This window comes from Phyllostomus hastatus, unplaced genomic scaffold (assembly GCF_019186645.2).
Source record: "Phyllostomus hastatus isolate PE091 unplaced genomic scaffold, TTU_PhHast_1.1 phas_contig_86, whole genome shotgun sequence".
Classification (NCBI taxonomy): domain Eukaryota; kingdom Metazoa; phylum Chordata; class Mammalia; order Chiroptera; family Phyllostomidae; genus Phyllostomus; species Phyllostomus hastatus.
This window is the reverse complement of record NW_025333977.1, coordinates 9,346,747-9,371,158: the sequence shown is the minus strand read 5'-3', so window position 1 is coordinate 9,371,158 and position 24,412 is coordinate 9,346,747.

Here is a 24,412-nt window from a genome sequence, read left to right as displayed (position 1 = left end):
CTATTAAGTTGTTTGGAAGTACTTTTTATTTCAGAAGTTTTATATTTTTTATTGTCAAAACTATTCACTTTTTTACTTTATGTTTACAGCTTCAGGTGTGATGCTCAGATTGGTCAACCTCACATCAATATTATATAATTATTCTTCTGAATATGCTCTTCTATTTTCTTTAAGGGTTTATTTCTTTACATTTAGCTTTTCAACTTATTTGAAATGTATTTAAAAATATTTTTATTGTTATTCTATTTCAGTTGTCCCAATTTTCCTCCCTTGCCCTCCCCCCACCCAGCCCACACCCTGCTCCCACAGTCCATCCCCACACCATTGTCCATGTCCATGGTTCATTCATACATGTTCTTTGACTTAGTCCCTTCCGCTTCTTTCCACCACTATCCTCCTCTACCCTCCCTTTTGGTCACTATCAATCTGTTCCATGTCTGCATGCCTCTGTTTCTATTTTGGTCATTAGTTTATTTTGTTCATTAGATTCCTTTTATAAATGAGATCATACGGTATTTGCCTTTCACCGACTGGCTTATTTTGCTTAGCAAAATATTCTCTAGTTCCACCCATGCTGTCACAAAACGTAGGAGTTCTTTCTTTCTGCTGTGTAGTATTCCATTGTATAAATGTACCACGGTTTTCTGATCCACTCATTTACTGATGGGCATTTAGGCTGTTCCCAGCACTTGGCTATTGTAAATAGTGCTGCTATGAACACTGGGGTGCATAAGTTCTTTGGAACTGGTGTGCCAGTGTTCTTAGGATATAATCCCAGCAGGGGGATCACTGAATGAAAAGGCAGTCCTATCTGTAGTTTTTTGAGGGATTTCCATACTATTTTCCGCAGTGGCTGCACCAGTCTGCATTCCCACCAATAGTACACTAGGGTTCCCTTTTCTCCACATCCTTACCAGCACTTGTTTGTTGATTTATTCATGATGTCCATTCTGACAGGTGTGAGGTGATGTCTCATTGTGGTTTTAATTTGTATCTCTCGATGGCTAGTGATGTTTAGCATCTTTTCATATTTCTATAGGCCATCCCTATGTCCTCCTTGGAGAAGTTTCTGTTCAGGTCCTTTACCCATTTTTTAATTGGATTGTTTGTCTTCCTGGTGTTGAGTCATATGAGTTCTTTACATATTTTGGTGATGAAACCCTTTTCTGATGTATCATTGGCAAATATGTTCTCTCATACACTTGGTTCCCTTATCATTTTGATGGTGGCTTATTTAGTCAGGTAGAAGCTTTTTAATTTGATGTAGTCTCATTTGTTTATTTTTTCTTTTATTTCCCTTACCCTGGGAGGTATATTGTCAAAAATATTGCTACATGGGATATCTGAAATTTTATTGCATTCATTTCCCTTTAGGACTTTTATGGTGTCACAACTTATATTTAAGTTTTTCATCCATTTTGAGTTTATTTTGGTGTATGGTGTAAGTTGGTAGTCTAGTTTAACTTTTTCATGTACCAGTCCATAGAATGATATAAGAATTACGCATTGGCCACATATTAAGAACACACACAACCACAAACACAAATGATTTTAGAGCATGTACATCTCCTTGGTTGGAGTCTTAAGATTAATTATTATAGAGTGAATCAGGAGATTAAAAAGTTGTAATGGATCAGTAATCTTTGTTTTAAAGTTAGAAAAACTTCCACTAGTATAATTCTTCTCTTGAATTTAAGAATTTATTTATTAAAATTCTTATTGCATGCCAATTATGACTATGAATTAAGCACTGAGGATAATGAGATCTACACTCAAGATCAGTCTAGTCGAGGAGAGGTCGCTCTTAATGCAAGCAGACACTCTCAGAGCATTATGAAAAGGCTATGACATTAGGCTCTGCCTAAGTTACCTTTCTTACCAGTGATGGTTCCCAGAGAAGGTGATATTTGAGCTGTGTCTTGGGGGATAATAGAGATTCACCAAGAAAACAGAGGCGTAAGACATTCCAGGTCAAGAAGCAGCAATTGGCAAGATGCACATGGTGACATATGCCAGTGCATTAAAAAATTATGGGAAGTATGCTATAATTCAAATAAATGTGACAGAAAAGATATTGTGCTTGGAAAGATCAAAATTTTGACTGTACAGAAGTATTAGAAGATAGAAGAAATGGGAGCTTATTGATTGAGTTGCTTTAACAATCCAAATGAACTATGGTTAATGCCTGATTGAAGTCACAGCAATAGGGATGGAGAAGGGAGGTAAATAGAAAAGAGAAGTACTCAGACTCTTGTTTTTTTTTTTCATTTGGTAAACTGAGTATATGGTAGTACTAAAGCTAGGATATCAGTTACAGGAGGCAGCAAGTTTGGAAGATCATTTATCTCTGCAGATACTGAGTTTCAGTCACCTAAAGACTGTCCAATCAATTGTGGATTACTAACATCTAAAGTATAAGAGAGATATCTGAGCTGAAATTAAATCTTTGGAAGTCATTGATTAGTAGATCAAGGTTCATAAACTCAGTTTTTTACAGGATACAGTTCCCAGGTAAAGAAAAGAAATGAGTGAAGGATTTTATAAAGAATGGAGGTGGCTATCATAAGCTGGAGAGAACATGCCCAATTTGAGACGGCTGATGCTCAGCTCCCATCCACTACTGATGTGGGACTCTGGGCCCGATACTGCCAGTTTTTCTTTTATTTTAAGAGAAACCAGAAGCCTGGATTTTCTCCTCATTTTTAATAAGATCATTTTATTATTGTTGATTTTTAAAAGTTACTTGATTAAAAAATTTTTATTATATTTTATTGATTATGCTATTACAGTTGTCCTGATTTTTCCCCTTGTCCCCTCCACCTAGCACCCCCCAGTCCCTTAGGCAATCTCCCCACCATTGTCCATGTCCATGGGTTATGTGTATAATACAGTTCTTTGGCTCCTCCACTTCCTGTACTGTACTTTACATCCCCATGGCTAACTACCTATTTGTATTTCTTAATCCCTTCACCTCTTCACCTATTCCCCTACACCTCCCTCCCATCTAGCCACCATCAAAATGCCCTCTGTATCCATAATTCTGTATCTGCTCTTCTTGTTTGCTTAGTTTGTATTTCAGATTCAATTGTTGATAGATACGTATTTTTACCATTTTGTGTTCATGGTTTTGATCTTCTTTTTCTTAAATAAGTCCCTTTAACATTTCATATAATAATGATTTGGTGGTGATGAACTTCTTTAGGTTTTTTTTTTTGGTCTGGGAAGTTCTTTATTTGCCCTTCAATTCTAAATGACAGATTTGCTAGGTAGAACAATCTTGGCTGTAGATCCCTGCTTGTCATGACTTTGACTATTTCTTGCCAATCCCCTCTAGCCTGCAGTTTATTTTGAGAAATCAGCTGAGAGTCTTATGTTCCCATAAGTTCCCTCTGTTGGTAACTAACTGCTTTTCTCTTGCTGCTTTTAATATTATCTCTTTATCTTTATCCTTTGACAATTTAATTATGATGTGTCTTGGGGTGGGCCTCTTTGCATCCATCTTGTTTGGGATTCTCTGTGCTTCCTGGACTTGCATGTGTATTTCTTTCATCAAATTAGGGAAGTTTTCTTTCATTTTTTTTTCACATAGATTTCCAGTTTCTTGCTTTTTCTCTTCTTCTTCTGGCACCCCTATGATGCTAATATTGGACTTCTTGAAGTTGTCCCGGAGGCTGCTTCTATGACCCTCATTGTTTTGTATTCTTTTTTCTTCTTGTTGCTCTGATTGGTTGTTTTTTTTGCTTCCTTATGTTTGAAATCATTGAGTTGATTCTCAGCTTCATCCACTCCACTGTTATTTCCCTGTAAATTGTTTTTTTTTAATTTCAATTAGTGTATCCTTCATTTCTAACTGAATCTCTTTTATGTTGTTATGATCCTCACTAAGTTCTTTGAGCATCCTTATAAACAGTGTTTTGAACTCTGTGTATGATAGATTGCTTATCTCCATTTCTTTAGTCCTTTTCCTAAAAAGAGTTTTGATCACTTCTTTCACTTGGGTCATGTTTCTTTGTCTCCTCATTTTGGCAGCCTCCCTGTGTTTGTTTCTATGTATTAGGTAGAGCTGCTTTGACTCCATGTCTTGGTAGTGTTGCCTAATTAGTAGGTGTCCTGTACAGTCCAATGGCTCAGCCTCCCCTCTCACCCAAATTGGGTACTTGAGGTGTGCCCTTTGTGTGGACTCAGTATACCCTCCCCTTGTGCTTGAGTTTTGATTGCTGTTGGTATGTCAATTTGAGGAATTTACCTAGGCCAGTCAGCTGCAGGGATGGGCTGTGACCACTTACCACCAACCTCTGTCCTTCACTGAGAATCAGCTGCGCAGGGGCAGGGTTGTGGTGCTCTGAAGTGGTATGCAGCTGTCCACTGGGTATGATGGCCTTGAGGTTTCTAGGGAGGTGTAAGCCAAGATCAGCCCCCACCTGTGTTTTGCCTGGGGCCACCCTGAGTGAGCAATAAAGCAATCTGAGATGGCTGCTACTTGTGCTAGGCTGGAGATTCCCAGGCAAGGCCAAGCTGTGAATCTAGGTGGGCTGCTGCTAGTGCCAGGCCTGGAGCTCACAGAGGCTAGTTGTTGCTTGTTTCAGAGGACTTAGAAAGTTGTGAAGCATGATCCAAGACTAGCCATTCATATGGAATAGCAGCTAGCGTGGACCCATAAGTTGGGTCGGGGGAATTCTAGGGGTCTCCAAGCCTGGTCAAACAGTGTTAACTAAGTTGATGGAGTCTCAGATATGATACTGGCTTGCCAGCTCTGTGGCTCTGAGGGGAAAAGGCTTAGAAAAGAAACAATTACTCCTTGCTTTGATGCCAGACACTTCAATTTTTCCCTGTATTCCACTGGTGCCTTTCAAGTTGCTGACCCAGTGCTGGAGTTCAGAGGAAGTGAGTCTGACTAGATGAGTCCATGTTTGGGTTCTTAAAGAGGAATTGCTTGGGGCTCCAGAAGTTTCTTCTGCTAACTCAGTCCCCAGTGGTTTTTGCAGCCAGAAGTTGTGGGGACTTAACTTCCTGGCACTGGACCCCTGGACTGGGGGCCCTGTTATGGGGCTGGAACTCTTTGCTCCTGAGATATCCCTCCTGAATTTTTATCCACAACATATGAGTGAAGGACCAACCCATTTTTACCTCTGTGTCCTTCATACTAGTCTGGTTGGATATGGTTTCTTTAATTCTGTAGTTGTCAGACTTCCATTCATCTCAGTTTCTGTCTGAGTGATGGTTTTTCTATATTTTACTCGTAATTTTGATGTAGTTGTCCAAAGAGGTGAGCCATGTCTGTCTATGCTGTCTTCTTGATCAGAAGTCCAAAACCTGGATTTTAATATTAACTCTCCCAATCTCTAACTAAAGATTTTTAAAAAATGCTTTTTGAGCCAAAAGCCACATGAAGTCCATAGACACTTCTGTCATAGATAATAATGCAAATTATAAACCTGAGTGAAATTTCTAAGAAAAATGTAGTCCAAAGTGAGAAAAGAAGAACCTCAGAATGAAACTCATGAAAACCTGAGGCTGATGAGAGAGCTTTGAACCAGGTACTACACAGTGTAACCCACATAATTTTACTGGCATGAAGGTAAAAATAACTTTCGATTTTGCAACATAAAGATGTGTCCCATTAAAAATCCATGAGTACTAATTTCAAATAAGTCCTTAATTGTAGGCAATGCTAGTACATTTCTTTTATCATCTCATTCTCATCAATAGCCATCATCATTTCAAATCTTTAGTGTGTTAAACTTTGACACTCAACATTAACCCCAAATGTATTTTTCAGCTCTTGACCCCATCTCATGTTTTATATAGAAAACAGAAACTATTAAATAAGAATTTCTCAAATCCCTGGTACTAGGCATATGATCCTATCTTCTGTGGCTCTATCTTATTCTCTTCTCGCCAGCTTCTCAATGTCTCCTCTCCATAATACATTCAGGCACTCCATCTGAACCTTCCCTTAGGTTTTTTAATAGGTTCAAGCCTCTTGCATGAACAAGAATAAAAAACAAAACAACCACTCCCAGTCCCACAAGTTGCTCCACCTTATTCTTTCTTTCTTCCCTTTTACAATCAAACTTCTTGAAAGAATTGTATACACAGCCTGTCTCCAGTTCCTTTCCTCCCCTCACTCCTTAGACTATCTGATATAGCTTCTGTTTCAAACCCCTACCAGACTCTCTCTTGTTAAGGTCACCATGCTACTAAATCTATTGAATGTTTTCAGTCCTCACTTTCTTGTCCTCTTAGCATCACTCGACCCCATTGGCCACTCCAGTCTTCATGGCTCACTGTGTCCCTGGCTTCTGGGACAATCAGCTCTCGTGGGCTTCCTCCTACTCCTTCTTTAGATCACATCTTATTCTTCACTTCCCCGGGGAACCCTGACTTCACTGGTTCAAATTTCACTATTATATGCTCTTGGAGGGCAATAAAACTCTCCTTTGTAACAATTTGCACTGTGAAATTTTATATTTGTTTGTGTTCTCTCCAGACTTGTAAGCTAAAGAAGGGCAGGAAGCATGCTAGTTTTTCTCATCATCACAGTCACTGTACCTGGTGAAGGGCTGGTGGCTCAATAACTATCTGTCTAGTAGATCAACGACTAAATAACTGACAATAAATAAATTTGAAGCCTGGAATTGAAGAAAATTGAGCATGCATCACTTGCCTAGTACATGAGGATATACAATTAGTAAACAGGTTTGTTTCAAATTATTTCATATTTGGATCATTTTATTTTACATTTTTATTAAGTAAACACACTGCCCTATATATTTTAGGAATTTATCTAGGCAGGATTGTTTCAGTCTATTTAAATTTTGCAGCATTTTCATTTTTACTTTTTATTCTTCAACTCACACTTAATATTTAATATAACCTCTAAGTAGAGTGACAGAAAAATGCATGACTGTCCCTACTCTTAAAGGCATAATTCTTTTTTCTTTTTATATGTTAAAAGTTAAATTAGAAACAAAATTTAAATACCTCTTTACTTAAACATCTAAAAGTGGATGACTATAAGGATGATGAAGAACAAAAGAGGCAGAAGTCTAAAAAAGCTCATTTAAATTATATTAAAAACTTCCTATTTCACCCAAAATATTTTTACATCATCAAATATGTTCATGTAAAGGGTGTATATCTACAGAGATATGTAAATGATTTATATTTAGATACTGGTCTGAATGAACACTTTCAGTTTGAGAAATGGACCAAATATTACTGCTTATGATCATTAGCTATATTCATTCAATAAGTATTTATTAAGCATTTTCCATTAGCTAGGGCAAGCCAGGCTGTCTTCACAACTATATGGATGTGGGATTACACACAGTGGAGAATAAAAGAGCAAAAAACATGGGAGTTTCTAGATGGATTGACTTCAGGGAGAATGAATAGGAATTATTTCTGAAAGTTTTGAATTTGGGCCACTACTATGTAACTAATTAAAACATGTTGAAAATATGCCTATAGTGAGAAGTGGAGAGTTCTTGCCTATAAATATCACTTTGGTGGTAACTGACACATCAATGATGGTTGAAGGTCAAGGATTAGTCATCAGTGTTGGATGTCATGGGGAGGTCAAGCCACATAATAGAGGAAAAAGGCCTTTGGATTTTCTAATTAAATCTAAATTAGAGTCTAGAAGATGGATTTGGACTTATAAAACAAAATTTTTCTCTGAACTGAAGGTACCACGTCAATTCGATTCATGTCAGACAGTCATGTGTTCAAACCCCAGTTTTGTCACTTTTTATGTATGACATTAGTCCAATTACTTAATCTCTGGAAGCCTCAGAGTTTTTAATCTGTAAAGTGAAGATAACAATAGCTCTCTTTTTTTAAAATTATTTTGTAAAGATTTTATTTATTTATTTTTAGGGAGGGAAGGTGGGGGGAGAGAGAGAGAGAGAGAGAGAGAGAGAGAGAGAGAGAGAGAGAGAAACATCAATGTGAGGTTGCTGGGGGTTATGGCCTGCAACCCAGGAATGTACCCTGGCTGGGAATCGAACCTGGGACACTTTGGTTCCCAGCCCGCGCTCAATCCACTGAGCTACGCCAGCCAGAAGCTCTCTTCCAATGTTTGAGGAAGAATTAAATAAGATTCTTAGTTCAATAGTTCAAATAGGAAGTGCCAAATACATGGCATTGGTAATGAGGAAGAAGACTATGATAAGAAACATCTTCTGTTTATGATGGCCAGATTCATTCTCTCCCCCATTCTCAGACCTGTATGGACTGTGTCAGGTTGGTGCTCATTTGGGAGGCAATCACAAGACATCATATGGGGGAAAGAAGAATGATGCCTCCAGCATCCTCCCTGCCTGGTATCAGGTTGACATTGGCTGTGTTTTCCTATAGAAAACCTGTTAATATCTTCACTTACTTCAATGGGGTATACATTTATTTCCTGTTGGAATCCTGACTAATATAATAGGCATCATTCCCCTTTGCAGGTGATAACACTTGAGGCTTTAAAAGAATCTACCCAAGATAATCAAAACAGTAGGTATGTAAAGATAGCTAGTTAACCATTGATTCAAATTCTGTTCAAATTTGAGCAAATCCAAGTCCTTTCTAGCTGTATGAATTATATAAATTTATTTGTAGGTGTGTGAGTTGGGGCAAGCTATAATCTATAAAGTTCAGTGATCCCTTCTGCAAAATAACTCCAACACATTTTTGTGAGTATTATAAGTGATAATACATTTCAAGTAACCATCACAGTGCCAGACACAATAGTTAATAAACAATGCTACTTTTATGTACCAAAAAAGTCCCTATAAATCATAGTCTTTGGTAAAATTTTATATCTTGTTCAGCAAGTTCTGATTTAATATCAGTGGTCTCTCTGAAGACTAAATGTTCTCATTTTTATTATTTTGTAAGTGCATCTTTGTAAACACTATTATCAAATAAGATTCCTATATACTTTCCTTTGTTGTTTTCATCTTAGTTCATTTTGCTTTTGCAAATTTAACTACAGAATTGTGCTTAAGTGTCGAAGATATACTTCTCCTTTATATTTCACGGCAGTAAAATTAGGCAAACAAGAAAAAAATCTTCCCATTTACCTTTTAATTTAAAAAAGTTTTTTTGCATATTGGCCTAGTGCAGAGATTTTTCACTGAAGTTGGTTTTATTAATGATTATCACAATCATCAATACTAAATCTCCCTTTTTTAAAATCCTCACTTGAGGACATGCTCATTGATTTGAGACACGGAGAGGGAGAGGGAAAGGGAGAGAGAGAAAGAGAGAGAGAGAGAGGGAGAGAGACAGAGAGAAGCATTGATGTAAGAGAGAAACCCTGATTGGTTGCCTCTTGTATGTCCCTACCGGGACTGAACCCCCTACCCAGTCATGTGCCTTTCCGGGAACTGAACCACCATTCAGTTTACAGGATGATGCTCAAACCAGCTCAGACAGGGCCTAAGTCTCCCTCTATGACAGCCTGTTTCTATTGGTGTTTTAGCTAATTGCTCATCTTATACAAATGGACAGATTTAATCCAAAGCTATCTGAAAACTCCTCAGAAGATGGAGAACAACCTTTCTGCACATTTGGCTTAAAATAACTGTTGCACCTTAGAGATTTTCGGGTATTATCAGAAATCATTTACAATCTAATTGTCAATGAAAGTGGCATTGGCATGCTTTATTGAATCTGACATTTTGGACTACAAGTATATTGATCAGAATATGTCAGTTTTAGGCACATTCTAATTTTGTTACATTTAACGTAACTGTCACTTGGAGATTTCATTAAGGAGTGGTGCACTGACCTGACTGTACCAGTAAAGAAATAAATTACTTATATTTAAAAAATATTTTAGGCTTTTAGACTGCTGATTCAAAAAGGAAAAAATCTGTTTTTTATATTAGAGGTTTCACTGTCTTGGATTTTAGAATTAGAAAAGAAAGCAGAAAGAAAGCTAATGTTAATTGTATATCTGCATGTATCAAGTATTCTTCATATTTTTTAAACCTCTCAACAAATCTTTTAAGGCAGAAATTACCTTTAGTTCACTGAATTCAAACAGATTACGTACCTGATTATGAGTGCCCCATCTTGGAAATGATGAATTTTGGTCTCAATTATAGGCTTCTCTGATTTCTAAGTCCATTTTGTTGAAGAATGGCCTTTTAAAAATTACCAAATATCTTATTGTACCTTTAATTTTATACAGTTTTCTCAGATTCCAACTTATCTCAAAGCTTTCGCTTCCCATCCCATTGCTCTGTTCTCAATTTAAGATCTCCTCCTCTTGCCTGGATTGTTGCAATACCATTGAACTTCCCCTCTTGAGTTTAGTTTTGTCCACTCCAATATATCATCCATATTTATGTTTTAAACACAAATGTTTTAATCTCTATTTTAACTCTTCTACAACCAATGATTACCAATGAGATATAGTCAGAATTACTCAATAACATGTTCGAGCATTACACAATCTATCTCCTGCCTAAATACTCAATAATCAAGGAAACTTCTCATATCTTTTGTTCCAGGCTTTGGGATTTCCTTAAATCCATTGGGCTTTTCCATGCCTCCCAGGTTGTACATGTTTTCTTCAGCACTAACACCCATGTTACATAGGGAATATTTATCTTTTAAGATGCTGGTCAAAAATTATCCTTTCAATTAAGTCTTCCCTGTCCTTTCAGAATTCTTCCATACTCAAATTATTATTTCTATTTTTAAGAACATAACTGTACCAAACCTATTTCTTTGCATCTATCTCCTCCTAACAGATTTTGAGCCTTTGCAAGGAGGGACTGTGTTTGGTATTCAATGATTATTCATAAGTGAATACATCTATTAAAACCTTTAGGTAATGTCCCCATTTTCAAGAAAATGCCTTTAAAAATAGAAACTTTGGTAAGCTAATTCTAAATTAGACCCTCAAATTAGATCCCAAACTTAAAATTAAGAAGGAAAATATAAGAAGCAGAGAGCAAAAAGTGAAAACAGCACCCAGGACTTCTGGACAAGATGGAGATGTAGGTAGACACATTTCACTTCCTTGCACAACCACAAGAAGGATTACAACTGACCTCAAAACAAAAGCAACCAGAACTGCCAGAAAATCAAACTGTGTGGAAGTCCAACAAACAGGATTTAAAGAAGAAATATTCAACAGGTAGGAAGGGTAGAGGTTGGGAGCTGGGTGGAAAGAACACAGTGTGGCAGCCATGAAGAGGTGGTGGCCCGGTGGTGGCAGCCCTTGGAACAGGCAGTCTCACATTTATGTGTGGCAGATAAAAACCAGGAGGGACACCTGGTGAGTGAACAACCCTAGCCTCAGGCCAGACCACACAGCCCAAGGTTCAAGTGTAAGGAAATAGAGCCTCATAAATTCTGGCTGTAAAAATCAGTGGGGATTGGGACAGTGGAAGAGACCACCAATCTCTCAGGAAAGTCCATCTGAAGGACCCGCATGGTCCTAGAACAAGCACAAACCCACACACTCTGTGATTCATTACCAGGGAAGCAGTTAGAAAGGCACCAGTCACATATGGGAAGTAGGGGACATGACTGGAAACAGGATGAGAGCTGAGGGAATGGCACTGTTCCCTCTCCGACCTCCCCCACATATAGTGTAACAAAGTGGTGAAGTGGATTGCCCCACAATGGCAAATACAAGAGGCTCCACCCCTTACAACATAGCAGGTACACTAAGACAAGGAGTCAAGGAAGTTCTACTTAATACACAGAAACAAACACGGGGGGCTGCCAAGTTGAGGAGACAACTTGAAAGAAATATAGCCCAAATGAAAGAACAGATAAAAACTTCAGATAAAGAACTAAGTGAAATGGGGATAGCCAACCTATCAGATGTAGAGTTTAAAACACTGGTGACAAGGTTGCTCAGAGAGCTCACTGAGTATGGTAAATGCATGGGGAAGAAATGGAGGCTACACTAGGTGAAATAAAGAAAAATCCACAGGGATCCAACAGTGAAGGGAAAGAAACCAGGGTTCAAATCAATGATTTGGGACGTAAGGAAGAAATAAATAGTCAACCAGTACAGAATGAAGGAACAAGAATTTAAAGAAGACTCTGGGGCATCTCCAATATGCCAACATCCAAATCATTGGGATGCCAGAAGGAGAAGAGGAAGAGCAAGAAATTGAAAACTTATTTGAAAAAATAATGAAAGAAAACTTCCCTAATTTGGTGAAGGAAATAGACATACAAGTCCATGAAGCACAGAGAGTCCCAAACAAGGTAGACCCAAGGAGGGCCACACCAAGACACATCATAATTGAAATGCCAAAGGTTAAAGATGAAGAGAGGATTTTAAAAGCAGCAAGAGAAAAGAAGAGAGTTACCTACAAAGGAGTTCCCATAAGACTATCAACTAATTTCTCAAAAGAAACTTTGTGGTCAAGAAGGGACTGGCAAGAAGTATTCAAAGTGATAAAAAGCAAGGATCTACAACCAAGAATACTCTATCCAACAAAGCTGTCATTTAGGATGAAAGGGCAGATAAAGTGCTTTCCAGAAAAGGGAAAGCTAAAGGAGCTCATCATCACCAAAGCTTTATTATATGAAATGTTAAAGGAATTTATTTAAGAAAAAGATCAAAACAATGAACAGTAAAATGACAACAAACTCACAACTATCAACAACTTAATCTAAAAAACAAAAACAAAAACAAACTAAGCAAACAACTAGCACAGGAACAGAATCATAGAAATGGAGATCACATTGAGGTTTATCAGCAGGGCGGGGGAAGGGGGAGTATGAGGGAACAGGTATAAGGATTAAGAAGCATAATTTGTAGGGACAAAATAGACAGTGGGATGTAAAGAATAGTATAGGAAATGGAGAAGCCAAAGAACTTACACACATGACCCATGGACATGAACTAATAGGGGAATTGCTAGAGGGAAGGCAGGTAGTGGGTGGATGTGCACAAAAGGGAAAAATTGGGACAACTGTGATAAAATAATCAATAACATATACTTTAAAAATTACACCACCCAAAGAATAAGCTGAGGTGTCACAGAATTGAAAGAAGGAGAAGGTGAGTAAGAAGTGCATCTATAGCTTTGTAACTGAACAAAAACATGGAGGGTTGGCTGCCTGTAGCCACAAAAGGCAAACTTGTGAGGCAGATTCTCCTGCAAAAGGAAAGAGGTTTTATTTAGGTGCTGCACTACCTGGGTGAATGGTGGACTTTTGTTTCATAGCCTGTCTCCTCAGCAAGACAAAGACAAAAGCCAGTGTCCAGAGTTCCTGCTTCAATTTAAGGTACAGGCCTTTGGACTCTACAGGTGTCTGCAAGTGGTCAAAGTCCCCTTCCAAGTGGTTTAGCTTGTTCCTGGCTGCTGTTCATTTTAGGCTGCCTCCTGGAGCCTGTGTGCAGAGCCAACATGGCCCATGAGCCATGAGGCTGCTAGGGCTGCAAAATCTTGTACTCCTGGGTCATTGTGCAAAGGCACAGGCCAGTACATGACCAGTTGGGCAGGAGAGAGCCAGAGAAGCTCTCTCCTATAGGTCATGGACCATGTGGTTTATAAGGCCATGTGGCCCACGGAGATAAATGGTGAGTGTACTGTGGAAGCCCAGGTCATGAGCAAGCCAGCCATGAACAAGAAAAAGTCAAGAGCCTGAGCCACCCTCTTTGTTCCCCTGGGATTATATTAGCTTAGGGCTTAGGTTGGACCACACTCTTTCTCAAAATGACAAATCAACTTCCCAAATATTTGTGTGCTTCAGGTGGGCCCACCTCCTAACCAATCCCTTCTTTCCCTAAGCTAGACTCACAGGTCTCTCTGGTCTAGCAACTCCCTCTGTGCCATTTTAACTTCTATGGCACACTGATTGCCTTCTCCTGGTCTCACTCCCAATCTGGTACCAGAAGAGGGGAGGAGGCTTCTTCCTATCCAATTATCTTGCTAGCTTTTCATGTACTTGGCCTAAGAATCTTCCACTGCCACCACCCTAGACAATGTGGGGGACGCTCTGGCTGGTAACAGCTTTAGAAAGACTCAGAGATGGGTTTTGATTTCCATAGCATGGAGTAAGTGAAGGAGGGTCATGCAGTAAGAAGGAGGGTGTCAGAAGGATGAACTAAAAATGCCAGAGCAAACATTATAGCCTGTTGGGCTATAGCTATTGCCATCCTATTTTTCAATCCAGTATTGGGATGCCACACAAGCCCTAATAATAATAGTCAATGGCAGGTCACTCACATCTCTCCTGTCACTCCTGTCACTAAAAGGATTATTTGTAAAAGAAAAAAGAAAATGAGTTTGGAGAGAAGCAGACACTTGAAATTGGGCAGGCAAATCCAAACAAAAATTTCAGGCAAATAATTGTGTCTTTTTTCTTCACCAGTCAGATCTTTTGCCACACAAGTTTCCTTGTCTCTGTTGATCCTCTGGCAAGTGATATCCACAAGCCAAGGAATGTAGATGCTGGAATGGACAGGAAAGAGAAGCAAGCAATGAGCATAAGCACTAGAAAAGCCTTGACAGGATAATCATATCCTTTATAATTGAAAGTTGGTTGGAAATGAATCTTTAATTCATTTCCTCATTCAACATAAGACTGGATTGCTTACACTTTTCTGAGCACATATTCAAAATGGTATGAGAACTAACAAACACAATATACCTTATGACAATGTCACATCCACAGGTGCAGTCAGAACACCCTCTGAACACTGATACCTCCTAATTAGTCTTCATATCTGCAGCCTCGAAGCCTATGCTGTCAAAATACAGTAGCTGCTAACCATACGTGGTTATCTCAGTATAAATTTAATATGGTTGAAATGATAAAAATTCAGTTTCCCTGTCATTTTAGCCACATTTCAAGTGCTCAATGACTACATGTGGCTACCATATTGAGCAACAGAAATGTATAACATTGTTATCATTGGAACGACCCTTCCAATTTGCCTTAAACTACACCACTAAGCCAAGCTTGCTGATGCAAAATGTTAACACAGCACTTCCTTGCTCAGAAATTTCTGACAGGTTTCTTATTACCACCAGGTCAGTGCTTCTCAAAATGTCTTGTACATTTATATTATCTGGAGATCTTGTTAAAATGTTTTATTTAATAGGGCCGAGGTGAGCCCAGGATTCCATATTTCCACTTAACCCCCAGGTGATGCCATGGTATTTCTTCAACCATATTTTGTCACCCTGCATGTCAGAGTTCCCTGTTCCCTCATCAGCCCAACCTGATGTTCATCAGCTCCCAGAAAGGACCCTTCTTTGCTCCAGCAGCTGTTTTTCCACAGCTCCTAGTGATGACAATATTCCCTCAGGCTCTTTTTCTAAGTTCAATCAATTTCTGCATCCTTGGGAACCTCTCCCTGGAGGCTCCAGTCGGCTCAGTCACTTCTTTGTGGAGGGACTTCCAACCTCAGTGGGCATGCACATCTCCCCAAGGGAGCTTGGTAACCTGCGCTGCCCATGCCCTACCCCTGGACCTGCTAGTCGTTAGATCTGAGATGGGACCCAGAACATACTTGATTAATAGGGTGCAGGTGATTTTAAGATCACTGTTTTCCTAACCAAACTCTGAGACAAAATATTGTATCTGTACACTTATCTAAATAACTGATTTTGATATTCAACTTGGTGTAGTGTTTTTGACATATTGCAAAGTTAAGCACAAGCAATCTCTATATGTCTAAGCATGCCTAGTGGATTTCGACCCTGATTACCTGCTGGAAACCCTCGAGTAAGATGTTAAAATCCTCATGCAGAGGCCCCGTCCCCAGAGATTCTGATTTAAGTGGTAAGGGCACAGGCATTTTTTTTCAAAGTTCTTTATTACTTTCCTGAGGCTGTTGTAACAGAGAACCACAAATTTGATGGCTGAAGACAACAGGAATGTACTCGTTCACGGTTCTGGAGGTGAGAAGTCCGAAATGAACGAGATGGCTGGGCTGGGCTCTCGAGGAGTCTCCAGGGAAGAATCTGTTGCGTGCTCCTCGCCCGGCGTCCAGAGCTTGCCGGGAGTCCCAGCTAACGGCTGCGTCACCCCCAGTCCTTCCTCCTGCATTGCACAGCCCATTTCCCTGCATCTGTGGCTTCAAATCTCATTCTTCTCATAAAGAGACAAGTCATGGGAGTTAGAGCACACCCTCCTCAGGTATGGCCTCGTCTTAACGTCACCACATCTGCCAAGGCTATTTCCAAATAAGGTCCCATTTCCAGTTATCTCTGGCTAGGATGTCAACATTTCTTTTTGTGGGACATAATTCGACCTGCAAGCTCCCCAGGTGTTTCTGATATCTAGTCAGGTTATGAGAACTATGGCTCAAGACTTTGGTTTTGAAACTTGAGCAGATACCAAAACCACCAGAGTGCTTATTTAAGACGAGGATTGCTGAACCCAACCCCAAGATTCAGTAGATCTAGGGTGGCCCTAATAATTTACATTTTTCTATCAAGTTTGAAAACCACTGGTGTAGAGGAAAGGGAAAACAACTAGATGTCTATCTCCCTATCCTTGGAGGAGCAGCGTAGGCAGCGTCTGGGAGCTTAGGAGAAATGCAGAATTTTGAGCCCATCCTAGACTCTGAAATAGAGATGGCATTTTAACATGATTCCCAAGTATTTGGAATGTTTGTTAAATTTTTAGAAACACTATGGCACACTATTCAGAATAAAATTATTGTTAAATGTCTGGCTGAAGTATTTAGTGAGGGGATGGATGGATAAAGTAATAATGAAAGAAAAGGGGAGAAGCTTAATCAGTGGCCCATCACAGTGGCTATAAGGAATCTGCCTCTTTGGCGATCAGGCTTTAACCAAGAAGTTCCATGCTTTCCTCCCTCTGTCCCTTCTAAAATGACCTCATCCTAACCTTTTGTGGCTTCACTATCAGCACTCTGTGATTTGTGCCAAAGTCTGAAATGGAAGGCTGGCTGGGACACGGAGAAGCACAGCAGCGCAGGTTTAGTCGTGAACTGGCCCTGGGCCAAAAGGGTAGCAGGTACGTTTCAGAGTTTCAGCTGAAACAGAAAGAAAAGCTTTTAGAGAACGTAGAGCCAAATGAAAACTTGCCGTATATGATTTTCCTTTTGGCAGGTATACTGTAAAATAAGAGTAGAACAAATTCCCTGGGTAATAGTAATTGACCTATAAATGTCATTATTGATAGATTGTGTTTCTGGAAACATTGTTCCAGAGCTAAAGTGCTCATGTGGATCTCAGAAAAGAATTTAGAATTAGGCTTAGAAAGTCTTTCTTCTTCTCTCTCCACTACTGATTACCATTTGCCTCTTGGAGAGTTATGCTTCTTTTTCCTTGTAATCAAGTCATGTACCCAAGCAGTCACAAATAGTCGTCTTCTAGAAGGACAAAGTTTTCCTGGGAAAAGTTGTTTTTGAAAGATCATTGGCCTCCATTTTTTAGTAGAACCGTTTCATAATCACATTGAATCATTTGATAGGAAGATTGATAGGGTTCCATTAAGGGTTGATTTCCTTCACCTGCCAGTCTGAGGAAGGGTTGATTTCATTTTAATAACATGGGTATTGTCTGGGGAGGCCCAGTCTGATTTCAGGGAGCAGTGGTGTTCATGTGCTGCTCCCTGCCACATGGCTTGAGGAACATTCATTTAATGGGCTGTTGCCTCTTCTTCCTCTCCTGTAAAATAGGATTAACAAAATTATCAATCCGTCTTCCAGATGTCTATTAGATTTAAATGAAACACATGTCTTATAACCAAAAAAAAATTTCTCCCATGTCTTTAGCCATGTAATATAGATATATTTCTGTAATCACCATTTAACTTAATTTAAATTTTATTTTCTTTCTGGTATGAGCTTATGAAATCAGTCTTCACATTCTAAATGCTCGATTAAGGCAAATAGAATTTTTGGTTTGAAATCAGCCAGTTACACACATTAGCAGCTTTAGAATAAAGAACAAAATTCACAACCTTAGAAGTCTCTTTGTGTACAGAGAGAAATGTTCTTTGCCCAACACTAGGATGAAAAATCTCCCTTCCTCTCCCTCTCACGTTCTCTGCCGATAAATTGCTGAATCACTGTGTGTGGCAGCCAAGTTCAACTCTACTGGGCATGCCTCCTTCAGAACTGCCAGGGGCACCCAAGGCCTCTGCTCCTCTAGATAACAGGAGAAGAAGAACGGCCTGATGCCACACTCTAAACAGCAGTGCCTGTGTGGTGTGTTTGTGTGTTTGAGAGAGAGAGAGATTATTTCCTTCTTATTCATTGAAGCTGGTAGAGACTCTGCATCTCTGTACATTTACGTGAGGCACAGATTGTACAATTTGAGCATAATGTGGGCATCTTGAGAAACCACGTAGCACGACCCACCCTGAACTATAGCATGATGAAATGTAGATAGCCTTGGGCATACGTCAGGAGAGCTAGGTGCCAGCTACTGAGTTTTACTGTAAGTCATTTTCCAAGATTAGCATAAAGAAAGTTTTGATAACTAAGACTTTTCTCACACTTAAAATAAATCACAGAGGAGATTAACCCTATTAGTTATTAGTCTTTTTTAGACTAATAACATTTTAGACCAATAACATTTTCTTGGTTTCCAGTGCCATTGTTTAGCACCATCTTTCTCTTCCTCAAATGGGGAACGACTCTCTTGAATCCACCCTTGAAACAGCCTTTTATAACCCTTTAATTGTTATATATTAGAACTATTCATAATAACATAGTAAAGGGCTGATGATCACTCAATAAAACTGTAGATAATTTTATAGGTCAAAAGAATTAGTATACCTAGACAGAAGTGGAGGTTTGGCTGCTTGTTGCCAAAAAAGCCAAATTCATGGGGCAGGTGCTGGTGCGAAAGGAAAAAGGTTTCGTTCTGGTGCTGTGACCTAGGAGAATTGCAGACTCCTGTCTGAAAGACCATCTTATCTTTCTGACATGAAAAAGTCAAACTGTCCTCATCAGGCCTATACAAAAGCCAGTGTTCAGAGTTTCTGCTCCATTTTAACGTTCAGTCCTTTGGAGCCTGCAGGAGGCTTCTAAGTGGTCTCAGTCCCCATGCAAGTAGCTTGGCTTGTTCCTGACTGCTGTCTATCTCAGGCTTCCTCTTGGAGCTCGTGTGTGGAGCCTGCATGGCCATGGGCCTTATGGCTGCTGCAGCCACCTGGTCACATGCTCCCAGATTGAAGAACATGCAGATGTGTGGGCCAGTGCATCACCAAGTGGGCAAAAGAAACAGACAGGCTCTCTCCTGGAGGCTGTGGGCAATGTGGCTGCTGAAGACACATGGCCACGGAGAGAACAGGTGAGTGCACTGTGAGAGTGAAGGTCACGAGTGAGAGAGAGAGAAAGTTATTTTGTTGCCCTTGGATTATATTAGCCTAGGTTTGGGATGAACCAGGTACTTTCTTATAATAGCCAATCAACTTCCCAAACTTCTGCATCTTTGGGTCCACCTCCCAGCTAACCCTTCCTTCCCCGGGCTAGACTGGCAGGCATCTTTGGTTTAACACCTCCCCTTTGCCATTTTGACTCCCCTGACACATGTGCCTGCCTTCCCCCGGTCTCACTCCCAGTCTAGTACCAGAGGAAGGGAAAGGGCCTTTTTCTATTCAATTATCTTGCTAACTTTTTATACCCTCAGTGTAAGAATGTACTCCTGCTACCACCTTGGCCAATGAGGGGAAACCCTAGGACTTCAACTAACTCTTTTAGGTAACCTTAGCTCTACTAGAGAAAGTTTCTTAAGCTCTGGAGGATTTGTGCACAATGAGAATGAATTTGTTTGAATACTAACAATGGGACACTGTGCACATTATCCAGACCCTCTGAGCATTAGTTTATTTTCTGCCTAATGAGAGAATAGTAATAGTACTTACACAGTAGGGTTATTGTGGAAATAAAATGGTATAAAACAAAAAATTTTACCTTGGTGCTTGATACATAATAAATGTTTGGATTTGAACTGGAACAGTCTATAAGTGTTTGTTCAATTTATTCTCTTATATTGGAATACTATCTAATTGAATGTTTCTTAAAATGTTTTCCCGCTGAGTCTTAAAGTCTCTTGATTATTCTGAGAATTATTTTTAAAATTTAATTTGCTATAATGTATTTTGACTCACATCTGCTTAGATTTAGTTGCTATTTATTACTGACTGATCCTCTTAAATTAGCCGTTAACAATCTTTAATGTTTGCAGTTCCACTAATATGTGGTCAACTTTTCTCAAGCCTTCAATTCTCAGTCAGAAGATATTACCTTCCTTTAAAAAAATAAATTCCAGAACAATGTACTATTTTTAATAAGGGGCAGTTTTCCTCCACTGGCTGGAAGGCCAGGAGACACTGGGCCTTTTGTCGCTGCCCATGTGAGCGGAAGGACTTGGAACTGCCAGTGGGTGTGGACACTGAGTGGGCACATATCTTTTCATGCCACTATTATATCAGTGATATACCAGTGATATACCAGTGATATATCAGTGATATACCAGTGACATTTCATAACTGATAAATCAGGGTTTGTTATCTTAGTGTTACTCTTCTTGGTTTGACCTTGTATTTATTAAGGTGATTTCAATTCACTAGGTGTACAATTTCAGTTAGGCTGGAAGAATAGGTTCTAAAGTTCTGATGTGTCAAACAACATAGTGCCCACCCTTAACAATACAGTACTGTGAACTTTAAAATTTCTTAAGAAGGTAAATCTCATGTTAAGTGTTCTTAACACACACAAGCACACACACAAAGGAACACGAGGAAACTTCGGGAGGTACTGAGTATGTCTATCTTCTTGATTCTCGTGACTGTATGAAGGGTATTTGTATGTGTTCAAACTCATCAAGTTGCACATATTAAGTATGTGTAGTTCTTTGTGCATAAATTATAACTCAATAAAGCCATTTTAAAAGGATGCTTTCTGTTGAGTCTAATATACTGAATTTTACATTGATTCTCCTAGTTAATCAGTGTCATTTTGATGTTGTTCTACAGTCTTAATTGCCATTAACAATGTTGACATTACAAGAAAGGAAAAAAGAATAAAAAGAGCACAACTATTGCTAGATATTAAACTGACAGATTGATATAAAAGAGAAGAACATTTGCTTCTAATTTTCATGAGAATTGTCAAAGTGACTAGGTTTGCTGTTATGCTAAAAAGCAAAAAAAAAAGAAAGAAATTGTTTCAATAACATAGCTCTGCCTACTTTTGCTTGTTCACCTTTCAAATTAGTTTAGTTATTAAAGTAATTATTGATTCCAGAAAATTAAAACTTGACCAAAGATTAAATAATTTTTATGTAAATATTAATTCAACAAATATTGATAGATTAACTGCCACTTGCTAAATTCTAATACACTTTAAGAAAAATAGTCTTTTTTATAAAATGAGTTTGACTATCTATTTTACTTTTCTGAATAACTCCTTCATTTGCTCCCTTGGTAGGGTAACCAGCCCAATCAGCCTCTGTAGACCCCATATAGACTATTACATCTCAGCAGAGAATTGGCGTCTAGGGCAACAGCACTGGTGGCAAAGTAGCAGATGTCCTGGAAGTGGCAGGGACCCTCCCTGCCAGCTGGAAGGACTGTGGGCAATAAACACAGCCAAACCTGCCCTCTTCATATCCATGAAGTGAGGAAGCAGCAGAGTGTGTCATGGCAATTTCCAAGCCACACCAACATTTATACATTCTTATTTTATTACCACACCCCTTGACTTATTTAACTTTATCTGAAGTAACTATTGTTTAATCTGAGTTATTATTTATAAACTGATAAGGTTTTATTTTTCAGAGGCAGCACCCACATTTGTACTTAAGAGAAAGTTCTGAAGGTAACTTTAAAATGCCATGCATTCCTTAGTACTGGGTGACCTCTATTCAATTGAAATACGTTCGCATTTAATGCATCTCATAACAACCCAGAGTTTTACATCTAAATAATACCAGGTGTAGTATATTTGCTATATAATAGAGTATTTTACAATGTTTATATTTCAAAAAGTAGCACTGAATTGGGGGAAGTCACTGATCTATCAAGACACAGATCTTGTGTAGCTTACACAAATCTCTTGGAATACCTCGGGCTGGATGTTTATGGAACTCTTACATACTGTTTCAGTTTGTTCTATTTGTTTGGCTCATGAGCCAAACCTGACACCTGTCTTGGCTGGTCTTGGAGTATTGTGCAATCAGATCTTCACCTGTTGGTCTCAACAACACACTGAATTTCAGACTGTGACAGCCCCAGCACATGAAGGTGACCCTTGATTGCCAATGTCATCTGGTAACATCTGATTCTTTAGGCTCAGCATTGCAAAGGAAAACTTGGCCCAATTAAATGCATCTTGGCTCACGGTTCCAGATGAAAACATGGCCCAGGGAACTGTCTCTAATTCAATTCTTACTGTCCCCAAACTCAACCAGCCTACTTATATAGAGGTAGATTCCAACCACAATAGGTCCCCCAAGGCTTTCTCCTTGCCTAGGTTCACCCACAAGAACTTAAGGAATCAAGGTAAGCCATTATTGAATATGGCCCTTAGTGAATTACCAATATAGATTAGAAGCTGACATACTTTGCGGTGTGACTTGAAGACATTCATTCTTTATAAGCATTCACCTTCACGAATTGCTTTTCTTTCTGTACCTCGCTAAAATTCTTTAAGTAGGTCAGTTATGTCTCTGTTGGGAGGTAATTCATAGGAGAGGAAGGATTAAATTGGTAATTTATTAGCCATTGACTGGCCCAAATCTAGAAAACTTGGTGACTTGTAGAACCAGCCAAATAATTAGTGCTGGTGTGGTAGAAACTCCTATGAAGCCCAGAGCACATTCTTAAAAGAGTAGCTGCCCCTCGGGTGTCCAGTAATCCTGGTTTGCCTGTAATGGAAGGGGTTTTCAGGATGTAAAATTCTCAGTGCTGACACTGGAAAAGTCCTGGGCAAATGGCAGGAGTTGGCCACCCTAGTTTCCACTCTCCATAGCCAATCGTTCTATATTTGAACTTTATTTTCCATCTTTCCCTTTTTATTATGTAAAATCTGATTTTTTAAATATTAGGAATTAATTCAAATTAGGAAACAGTCTATGGATTAAAGTAGATTTGTCTCATGGGCCTGTCAGTTTTTTTTAATCTATTTTTTAAGGAGGAGAAGGTATACCTTGAGGGAAAGAGTCAAGTAGATGATATTGGTTTGCTTTTACTCTGGGTCTTAAACCAGAGGCAAAAATGTGCCATTATTGCTCATTTATCCATGTATTTCACTAACCCTAAGGGTTCTACGTAAGGTTTAGGACTGAAACATAATTTAGTTATAAACTGTATCATTATAGTCATTTTCTTGCTCCTTGTAATCTGTATATGCCTTTCTTGGGAATCCACCAGAGTTGTCTGTGAGAAAACAAATTCAGAGACTCTATTCATGGCCAAAATCTCAACACAGCTAATAATCTAATCACCACAATGCTCTGCATGTCATTCTGTCCTTTCACCACTGACCTTGTCATTCTTTCCTATTTACCTTTTCCCCATCATTTTCCTTTCAACACTACCCCTTCTTTCAGGATTATCCTTCTTGGACAGGATTGGGACTGCCATACGGAAACAGCTCTACCTTCACTCTTTTACATCTTGAAACTCGGGTATTTTTCTTTATTATTATCATGCTTAGAAGAAAGTGAGCCATAGTGTCTCTTGACCAAGCTTAATTCTGCCACTTGTGGTTTTCGTCTATTCCCTTCTAACTCTTTGGGATAATTTCAAATCATTTATTTCCTTCTCTCATTCTAAGTCCTGGCTATTTGCTGCTGGCCTGTGAATCCATTCAAATCTCTTCCATTTCGCAAAGACACAGAAATGACTCTCTAAATCCTTCAATGAACACCCTACCCCTTCTCATTCTTTCATACCACGGCTCTTTTAAATGCTCTTGTCTAGTGTCCTCACTGCCCATTCCTTCTTAAACATTTTGCTCTTGGGCATTTTCCATGATCATTCTAATGAACAACCCTTACTTAGCTTACTTAACATACTTGATGCTAAGAGAATCGTTTCATTTCCTAACATACTTGCCCTCAGGAGTATTTGATGGAACTTTACTCACACTTTCCCCTCCATTGTTTTAGGTAGAGAATTTCACGAGTGTGCATGTGTCTTCCCCATCCTGCTAGCCATTTCTCAGACTTCTTCATTGAATTTTCCATGCCTGTTCCCAGTTTTATACTTGACTCACTCTTCACACTAACCAGTGTCCTGTGTGCTCACTCATGGCCCCAGCACAAACTACCACTGATGTATGATGACTCCCAAATCTATACCTATGTATTTAAGCTCTCTGCTGACTTCTTGATGCATACTCTGCAGTTCCCTGTGAGAAATATTACCTGAATGTCCTAGAATTCTAAAAAGACAACATGTATAAAATAGAACTTAGATTCTTTCCTTGCCTCTCATAATA